This window comes from Macaca nemestrina, chromosome 10 (assembly GCF_043159975.1).
Source record: "Macaca nemestrina isolate mMacNem1 chromosome 10, mMacNem.hap1, whole genome shotgun sequence".
Taxonomy (NCBI): Eukaryota; Metazoa; Chordata; class Mammalia; order Primates; family Cercopithecidae; genus Macaca; species Macaca nemestrina.
The window spans coordinates 76,658,480-76,668,338 of NC_092134.1; the positions used below are offsets into that span (position 1 = coordinate 76,658,480).

General features: G+C 45.1%; 1 protein-coding gene across 1 annotated transcript in view; it reads right to left on the bottom strand.

Annotated features, from left to right (window-relative positions):
* LOC105474127 (hydroxysteroid 17-beta dehydrogenase 6) overlaps window positions 1-9,824 on the bottom strand; it is a 40,236-nt gene extending 30,412 nt beyond the window's left edge. The window contains exon 1 of the mRNA XM_011728534.3: window positions 9,727-9,824. The gene's annotated coding sequence lies outside the window, so the exon portion shown is untranslated. The remainder of the gene's footprint in view (window positions 1-9,726) is intronic.
* Window positions 9,825-9,859: the final 35 nt, after the last annotated feature.

Here is a 9,859-nt window from a genome sequence, read left to right on the forward strand (position 1 = left end):
CTGGAGGGCAGTGACGCGATCTCAGCTCACTGCAACCTCTGCGTGCTGGATTCAAGTGATTCTCCCGCCTCAGCCTCCTGAGTAGCTGGGATTACAGGCGCATGCCACCATTCCCAGCTAATTTTTGTATTTTTAGTAGAGATGAGGTTTCGCCATGTTGACCAGGCTGGTCTCAAACTCCTGACCTCAAGTGATCCACTCACCTTGGCCTCCCAAAGTGCTGGGATTACAGGCATGAGCCACCGCACCTGGCCATATTATCTTTTTTAATATTAGCCATCCTAGTTGGTATGGATTGATAGCTTATTGTGATTTTGATTTGCATTTCCCTAATGACTAATGATGTTGAGCATCCTTTAATGTGCTTATTGGCTATTTGTTTGTCTTCTTTGGTGAAATGCCTATTCAAATCTTTTGCTCATTTTTCTTTTTTTTTTTTTTTTTTTTTTTGAGACGGAGTCTCGCTGTGTCTCCCAGGCTGGAGTGCAGTGGCGTGATCTCGGCTCACTGCAAGCTCCGCCTCCCGGGTTCATGCCATTCTCCCGCCTCAGCCTCCCGAGTAGCTGAGACTACAGGCGCCCGCCACCACGCCCGGCTAGTTTTTTGTATTTTTAGTAGAGACGGGGTTTCACCATGTTAGCCAGGATAGTCTCGATCTCCTGACCTCGTGATCCACCCGCCTCGGCCTCCCAAAGTGCTGGGATTACAGGCTTGAGCCACCGCGCCCGGCCTCATTTTTCATCTTATATTAAATGTGAGGAGTCACAACATGACCCCATAGTAAAATCGTACTTAGGGAGAATCATAGCAGTACCTCAGACTCAACACATTCAAAACTAAAATAATGATCATTCACTGTAATCTGATCCTCCTCTTTATTTTCATGTTATTCCCTATCTGCACATGTATTCAACAAATTTAGTAAGTGCCTAAAAGATGCCAGACAACTCCCTTCCATCCAGTTGCCCAAGTCTGAAACCTGGGAATCATCCTAGACCCCTTCCTCATCCCCCATGTCCAATCAGTATTAATTCTACCTCCTTAAGTCATTATGTCCATCCCATCCCTTCCGTCTCCACTTTACTGCCTTAGTTCAGGCCATGAGTATTTCTCACCTGGATTCCGGCAACAGTCTGCTAGGATTGCTCCACCTCTGGTTGCTCTCTCCCCTCCTATTTTCCCTCTACAGGGCTCCAGAGTTTATTTATAAAACACAACTCTGAGGCCAGGGGTGGTGGCTCACACCTGTAATCCCAGCACTTTGGAAGGCTGAGGTGGGAAGATCACTTGAGCCCAGGAGTTCGACACCAGCCTGGCCAACATGGCAAAACCCCGTGTCTACACAAAATACAAAAATTAGCCGGGTGTGGTGGCGTACCCCCATAATCCCAGCTATTTAGGAGGCTGAGGTGGGAGGATCACCTGAGCCTGGGAAGGTGGAGGCTGCAGTGAGCCATGATCATGCCACTGCACTCCAGCTTGGATGACAGAGTGAGACGCTATCAAATAAATAAATAAATAAAACACAACTCTGATTATGTTTCTACTGTGCTTAAAACCCTTCCATGGGCCAGAAACAGTGGCTCACGCCTGTAATCCCAGCACTTTGGGAGGCCAAGGCAGGTGAATCACTTGAGGTCAGGAGTTCGAGACCAGCCTGGCCAACATGGCAAAACCCCACCTCTACTAACAATACAAAAAAATTAGCTGGGAATGGTGGCACACACCTGTAATTCCAGCTACTCAGGAGGCTGATGCATGAGAATTGCTTGAACCCAAGAGTCATCGCAAAAAAATTAAAAAAATAAAAAAAAAAACCTTCCATGGCTTCCCATTGTCTTCAGACAAATCCAAATTCCTGTGAAGGAACAAGACGATGTTGTGCTTTAATGTGGATCTGTGAATCCTTTATTTGAAGCAGTCTACAAGAAGACAGCTAGAGCCAAAAGATGTATAGCTTTATGGCTAACAAAAGAACCTACACAATATTTATATTGGCAGATTGCTTATCTAAAGTCAGGTAGGTTAATTTATAGTTTAGGTTTTAAAAACTCAGTTTACTATACCAAATGCATCAAATAGATTAAAGAGCGATTGCAATGTCCCAGAACACGTTTTATTGGCTTTGTGATCATCACGTGCTCTGTTAGAGGGAACATTCCTGTGAGATCAATCTAAAACTCCGGCATTTAAACAAATATGACAGTACTCTCTGCTACTTTTCAATAGTTTATGATAACAAGAAACAGAGCTTATCATATTTAAACTGAGATGTGACTTTGGCCCCATTCTCCTTTTGTTTATTATGCTCCTGTGTCAATAGAACATATTTGGAACTGTCCTTATAAACCTTTTAAAATTAATCAGGAAAGAAGAGAGGGAAAGAAATGAAAATAAACCAAGCTTGCAACACATTCAGCATTAGTCATTATGTCAGCTGGCTTTCTGACCTGCTCTCTCATCGTTGTTTAGGGCATATTGTCCTAGAATCACACAGATCGGATAGTATAGTTCCCCTTAACTGCTCTATTATAGATGACAACTTGGACATTATAAAATGTTGTTTTCCATTTGAGATATCCTTTCAGGTCCTACACACCAGTGAAACTAATGACATCAGCGGATCTGAAGGACCCCATTGACATCAGCAGTTCTGAAGGATCATACGAGGAGCTGACTCACCAAAGAATGCAGTTTCCACATCCTGATGACTTTATCCCCTTGACCCCAACCGCTCAATGACCCCAATTTTCCAGCCCCTCACTCTCCACAATCCCCTTAAGAAACCCAGCCCAGAACTCCTCAGGGAGATGGACTTGAAGATCTCCTCTCATCTCCTTGCTAAGCCACCCTGCAATCATTAAACTCTTTCTCTGCTGCAAACCCTACTGTCTCAATGTATTGGTCTGTTGCTGTGCAGTGGGCATACAAAGCTGTTGGTCCTGTAACGTATTTTCTAAACTTCTCTTCTTTATTTTATTAACAAGGAAAATAACTAACATAGGATTATTTCAAGTTTTCAAGCAACTTACTTCAACAGGATTTTAACTCCCAAGGCTTCTCGTCAAATATTGATAGGATCAATAGTTTATTTTCATTTTAACCAAATAAAGTAGATGATGAATAATTTTTACTTCCACACTCCTTAACTTAGCAGGCAATGCTTTGACCATGGTTTACCTCTTAACCCTATCTCTCACTACGCCCTCCCTTGAAGTCTGGGGTCTGTCCATATGAAACTATTGGCAGCTTCCCAAAAGTGCCATTTACACTTTTGTGCCTGTGTTCCCTGTACCAATCTTTTCCATGTCTTAAGAACATGGCAAAACAAATAGACAATTGGGTTAAAAATGCACCTATAACACTTCATTACACCTTTTTTTTTTTTTTTTTTTTTTTTGAGACAGGGTCTTGCTCTATCATCCAGGCTGGAGTACAGTGGCGCAGTCACAGCTCACTGCAGCCTCGACCTCCTGGGCTCAAGCAATCCACCTCAGCCTCCCGAGTACCTGGGACTACAGGCATGAGCAACCATGCCACACTAATTATTGTATTTTTTGTAGAGATGCGGTTTTGCCATGTTGGCCAGGCTGGTGTCAAATTTCTGAGCTCAAGTGATCCACCTGAGTCAGCCTACCAAAGTGCTAGGATTACAGACATGAGTCACCACGCCCGGCTCATTCATTACACTTTTTTATTTGTGTCTGTTGCCGCTAGTATGCTATAACTTTCTCAGAGGCAGAAACCATGTCATTAATTATTTTCCCCACAGTTCATCTCAGTGCCCAACACATACGTTCATTACTATTTGTGGAATAAATGAATGAATTCATGAATGACTGAATCAACCATACCTTTACAGAACAGATCATCCTTTTAAATGCCAAAAACATCCAGAATAACAATAGGACTTAAACTATACAGGCAATCCGTGAGGCAAGTATCAAAGTCTGCAAACAACATGAGAGAAACTTGAGGCTGATAGATATCCTCCCAAAAAAAGACTTAAAAGGATGGGAGAGCCAGGTAGTGAAAGGATTGAAGGAGAAAAGGGGTTTGCACCTATGTGGATGAAAGCACAAAGGGAAACAAACTGAATGATGATACCGCCTCCCAGTGGCATTTGAGATAAAGGCCTCTATGCCAGAGCACTTTTTTGTTTGTTTGTTTGTTTGTTTGTTTGTTTGAGACGGAGTCTCACAGCCAGGCTGCAGTGTAGTGGCACCATCTCGGCTCACTGCAACCTCCGACTCCCTGGTTCAAGTGATTCTCCTGCCTCAGCCTCCCGAGGAGCTGGGACTATAGGCACGTGCCACCACACCCAGCTAATTTTTGTATTTTTAGTAGAGATGGGGTTTCACTATGTTGGCCAGGATGGTCTTGTTCTCCTGACCTCGTGATCCGTCCGCCTCAGCCTCCCAAAGTGCTGGGATTACAGCCGTGAGCCACCTCACCCGGCCCAGGGCACTTTTAAGATATAATACCTTTCGGCCGGGCGCGGTGGCTCATGCCTGTAATCCCAGCACTTTGGGAGGCTGAGGTGGGTGGATCACGAGGTCAGGAGATCGAGACCACCCTGACTAACACGGTGAAACCCCGTTTCCACTAAAAATACAAAAAATTACCCGGGCGTGGTGGTGGGCGCCTGTAGTCCCAGCTACTTCAGAGGCTGAGACAGGAGAATGGCATGAACCAGGGAAGCGGAGCTTGCAGCGAACCAGGATTGTGCCACTGCACTTCAGCCTGGGCTACAGAGTGAAACTCTGTCTCACAAAAGAAAAAAAAATGATATAATAGCTTTCTCACATTGAGTGGTTCTGAACTATTGAGTGTGTGTGCCAGACATTCCTTAGTTTATCTCATTTAACCTTCCCAATGACTCCCTGTAGAGATACAGCATATAGTTTTGGGGTTAAACGCACAAACTCTAGAGCCAATTTTTCTGATTCTCTGCTTAATGTCTCTCCCACTTACCCACTTACCAGCTGTGTGACTTAGGACAAATTTACTTAAGTTCTCTGCATATCCCCCCTCTTTAAAATAGGAAAAGGCTGGGCATGGTGGCTCATGCCTGTGATCCCAGCACTTTGGGAGACCGAGGTGGGCTGATTGCTTGAGCCCAGAAGTTCGAGACCAGCCTGGACAAGATGGTGAGATCCCATCTCTACAAAAAATAAAAATAACAATAAATTTTAAATTTAGCCCTTTTCCCTTTTCCCATTTGCCCCAAGAATACTTGCCGGCAGCACTTGTAGCTGCAGCATTTATCCAGAGATAACTTTGCTGTGAAATATCTCACTGTTATTATTATTTTCACATTGCTCTAGTATAATGTTTGGAAACAAAAGACACAGCATTCTATTTTCAGTAGTGGTATTTCCACTTAACAAAATACAGTAATTCTGGTCACTAAAACTGTCAAATCCTAGAAAATGCTGAATTCCTATGTATGATGTTAACATCATTCTTGAACAATTGTTGGCCGAAGATTTGTTTGATGAACCCGATTTTTCCAAAACAATGATTCTAATTATTCCAATGACTTTAATGTTAGTTCTGTTTAGAAATAACTCCAAGAGACCAGGCGCGGTGGCTCCTACCTGTAATCCCAGCACTTTGGGAGGCTGAGGCAGGCAGATCGCCTGAGGTCAGGAGTTCAAGACCAGCCTGGCCAACATGGTGAAACCCCATCTCTACTAAAAATACAAAAATTAGCCAGGCATGTTGGCGGGTACCTGTAATCCCAGCTACTCAGGAGGCTGAGGCAGGAGAATGGCTTGAGCCCGGGAGGCAGAGGGTGCAGTGAGCCAAGATTGCACCACTGCACTCCAGACTGGGCGACTAAGTGGGACTCTATCTCAAAAAAAAGAAAGAAGGAAGGAAGGAAGTCAGTCCAAGAACAGTTTTTATATTTTATTTTGACATTGAAAATCAGTCAGATTTGTTTCAGTCTCAAAGAGTGTGCTTATGTAAAATTAAATGAGTGCTGGCAGCGAGCTGCACTTTTTTTTTCTAAACAGGAAAAGGGTAAAAAAAAAAAAAAAAAAAAAAGGAGGGCGGGTGCACTGGCTCACACCTATAATCCCAGCACTTTGGAAGGCTGAGGTGGGCAGATCACGAGGTCAGGAGATTGAGACCATCCTGGCTAACATAGTGAAACTCCGTCTCTACTAAAAAAAACAAACAAAAAAATTAGCCAGTCGTGGTGGCGGGCGCCTGTAGTCTCAGCTACTCGGGAGGCTGAGGTAGGAGAATGGCGTGAACCCAGGAGACGGAGCTTGCAGTGAGCAGAGATCGAGTCACTGCACTCCAGCCTGGGCGACAGAGCAAGACTCTGTCTCAAAAAAAAAAAGAAAAAGAAAATAGGGATAATGTTGGCACCTATCACATAGAGTTCTCATGAGGGATAAATTCATAAAATGGTACCTGACATCATGGTAAAAGCTATATACAGGAATACCTCATTTTATTGTGCTTCACTTTATTATGCTCCATAGATATTGCATTTTTACACATTGAAGCTTTGTGGCAACCCTACATAGAGTGAGTCTATTAGTGCAATTTTTCCAATAGCATGTGTTTGCTTCATGTCTCTATGTCACATTTTGGTAATCCTTGCAATATTTCAAACTTTTTCATTATTATTGTACCTGTTACAGTGATCCGTGATCAGTGATCTTTGATGTACTATTGTAATTGTTTGGGGGTGCAACGAACTGTGCCCATATAAGAAGACAAACTTAATCAATAAATGTTGTGTGTGTTCTGACCGTTCCACCAGTCTGCTGTTCTCCTCTCTCTCCCCCTCGCCTCAGGCCTCCCTATTCCCTGAGACCCAACAATATTGAAACTAAGCCCATTAACAACCCTACAATGACCTCTAAGTACTCAAGTGAAGAAAAGAGCCCCACACCTCTTTAAATCAAAAGGTAGACATGATTAAGCTTAGTGAGAAAGCAATGTTGAAAGCTGAGACAGACCAAAACCTAGGCCCCTTACACCAAGCAGTTAGCTAAGTTGTAAATATGAAGGAAAAGTTCTCTTTTTTTGAGACAGGGTCTCAGTCTGTTGCCCAGCTTGGAGTGCAGTGTCCCAATCCTGGCTCACTGCACCCTCCGCCTCCTGGGCTCAAGTGATCCTCCCACCCCAGCCTCCCAAGTAGCTGGCACCACAGGCCTGCACCACCACACCTGACTAATTTTTGTAGTTTTTATAGAGATGAGGTCTCGCTATGTTGCCCAGGCTGGTCTCAAACTCCTGGACTCAGGCAGTCCTCCCACCTTGGCCTCCCAAAGTGTTGGCATTATAGGCGTGAGCCACTGCACTCGGCCTTAAATTTGAGACAGGGTCTTACTCTGTCACCCAGGCTGGAGTGCAATGGCACGATATTGGCTCACTGCAACCTCTGCCTGTCTGACTCAAGCGATCCTCCCATCTCAGCCTGCTGAACAGCTGAGGCCACAGATGCATGCCACCACACCCTGTTAATTTTTCTGGACTTTTTTGTTTCTTTGGTTTGGTTGGTAGAGACAGGGTTTTGCCATGTTGCCCAAGCTGGTCTTGAACTCCCTGACTCAAGCGATCCACCCACCTTGGCCTCCCAAAGAGCTGGGATTACAGGTGTGAGGTATCAGGCCTGGCCTGGAAAAGTTCCTTCCTGGAAAAGTTCCCGAAGAAAATTAAAAGTGCTACTTCAGGGAACACACAAATGATAAGAAGGTGAAACAGCCTTATTGCTGATACAGAGAAACTTTTAGTAGGCTGAATAGAAGATCAAACCAGCCATAACTTCCCTTAAGCCAAAGCCTCACCCACAGCAAGGCTACCCTCTTTAATTATATGAAAGCTGAGACAGGTGAGAAAGCTGCAGAAGTTTGAAGCCAGCAGAAGTTGGTTCATGAGGTTTAAGGAGAAAAACCATCTCCATAAGATAAAAGTGCAAGGCAAAGCTAGACGCAGTGGCTCACACCAGTAATCCCAACACTTTAGGAGGCCAAGGCAGGTGGATCACTTGAGGCCAGGAGTTTCAGACCAGCCTGCCCAACCTAGTGAAACCCTGTCTCTACTAAAAATACAAAAATTAGCTGGGCGTGGCAGCACACACCTGTAATCCTAGCCCTTTGGGAGGCTGAGGCATGAGAATTGCTTGAGCCTGGGTGACCGAGGTTGCAGTGAGCCATGATTGCACCAGTGCATTCCAACCTGGGCGACAGAGCGAGACTCCGTCTCAAAAAAATAAGTAAAATAAAATAAAACTATGGTTTTCATGTGACATGTTAATTCACGTGACTGCCCACTCTAGCCCACAATTGCCATAGGTATCATTACATAGTAAGAGTGATGGGCAGATCTTGGCCGGGCGCAGTAGCTCATGCCTGTAATCCCAGCACTTTGGGAGGCCGAAGCGGGCAGATCACGAGGTCAGGAGATCGAGACCATCCTGGCTAACACGGTGAAACCCCGTCTCTACTAAATATACAAAAAATTAGCCGGGCATGGTGGCCAGCGCCTGTAGTCCCAGCTAGTCGGGAGGCTAAGGCAGGAGAATGGCCTGTACCTGGGAGGCGGAGCTTGCAGTGAGCCGAGATGGCACCACTGCACTCCAGCCTGGGCCACAGAGGAGACTTCGACTCAAAAAAAAAAAAAAAAAAAGTGATTGGCAGATCTGCACATCAATAGCAAATGGGTTCCCTTCATTCTTGTAAAGCTCTCCATGATTCTGCAAGCCTCCTATAATTCATATTTTCTTATACCTGGGCGCTCTATTTGAGAGACTGAATATATGAACAGCAGAAACCAACCCCCTTATCTATAATAAACAGCACAGGAAGCAAGCTTGCTACAAGTCAGACTTGTAGAAAATCGAACTGCTATTTCTAATGATGATACTGGAGGCCAAACAACAACCCCTGTAGCAATGGGCCCAAATGCCTTAACTAGTATCTTACAGCTTCCTTAATTTTGTCACAGCTTCTAACATAGGTCCAACCAAAGAAAGCCAAACATCCACCCCTAAACCAATCACATTCCGCATCCTACTACTCGTTAGCCCAGGTACAGCTTCTCCATGCCAACACCCTCCAATCAAAGAACACCTTGACGGCTTCCCTTTTTCATAAAGCTTTCCTACTCCTCTGCCTGCCTTTGAGTCCCTACCAAATGCAAGTGATGATGGCTGACTCCCTTGCTATAGTAAGCTCTGAATAAATAGCCTATGCTTTTCTCATTTGGTTGATATTTGCTTATTTCCACATATTGGATCTAGTAATTCACGAAATTCCATGCAGAACTAATTTCCAAAACTTTTTTTTTTAGACACGGTCTCCCTCTGTTGCCCAGACTGGAGTGCAGCGGCACTATCACGGCTCCCAACAGCCTTGACCTCCCAGGCTCAAGCGATTGATCGCGTCCCGCCCCGCCCCGCCCCGCCCCGCCCCAGCCTCTGGGGCAGCTGGGACTACAGGCGCACGCAACTACATCTGGCTAGGGGTGTGTGTGTGTGTGTGTGTGTGTGTGTGTGTGTGTGTTTGTGTAGAGACAGATCTCACAAAGTTGTCCCGACCGGTATCGAACTCCTAGCCTCAAGCGATCCTCCTGCCTTGGCCTCCCAAAGTGCTGAGGTTACAGGCATGAGTCACCGCGCCGGCCTCCAAACGTTTTTAAAAGATACTGGTGCTATTTCTAAAACATCCAAAAAGTTCGCGTGGAACATCCTTTTTACTTCACCTTAATAACCTAAATCAGCATGCTATAGGTCTCGCATTTCCGAAGAAGATCTTCTTCCTGGAATGGACGCGGCCTTCTGCCCACAAGAGCGATGGCCCTGGTGCCCGAGCGCGTGTGCAGAGCGTCAACTGCT